The sequence below is a fragment of the Octopus bimaculoides genome, chromosome 1 (genome assembly GCF_001194135.2).
Source record: "Octopus bimaculoides isolate UCB-OBI-ISO-001 chromosome 1, ASM119413v2, whole genome shotgun sequence".
NCBI lineage: Eukaryota > Metazoa > Mollusca > Cephalopoda > Octopoda > Octopodidae > Octopus > Octopus bimaculoides.
This window is the reverse complement of record NC_068981.1, coordinates 128,219,187-128,219,518: the sequence shown is the minus strand read 5'-3', so window position 1 is coordinate 128,219,518 and position 332 is coordinate 128,219,187. Positions and strand designations below refer to the sequence as shown.

At 35.8% G+C, this 332-nt stretch overlaps 1 protein-coding gene across 3 annotated transcripts in view; it reads right to left on the bottom strand.

Annotated features, from left to right (window-relative positions):
* LOC106870828 (uncharacterized) overlaps positions 1-332 on the bottom strand; it is a 283,987-nt gene that overhangs the window by 94,734 nt on the left and 188,921 nt on the right. The gene's annotated exons all lie outside the window — the stretch shown is intronic.

Genomic DNA, 332 nt, shown 5'->3' with positions numbered 1-332 from the left:
CATACACAGACGGAGATTGACACTTTCACACAAACACAGAAAGACTATTATTTTACCATGGTTACCTCGGTTACAGACATTAATTTTTAATTAATGTAATGCATATAATAATACCAGATGAACACACACACACACATACACATTCACATTCACACACACACATATCTACAAACATTTATATGTAGATAGGTGTAGGGATCACTGTGTGGTTAAGAAGGTCCCTTTGCAATCACGCGGTTTAGGGTTCAGTCGAACTGCGCGGTACATTAGAAAAGCATCTTTTATTGTAACCCCACCGAGATGACCAACACTATATATATATATATATATAT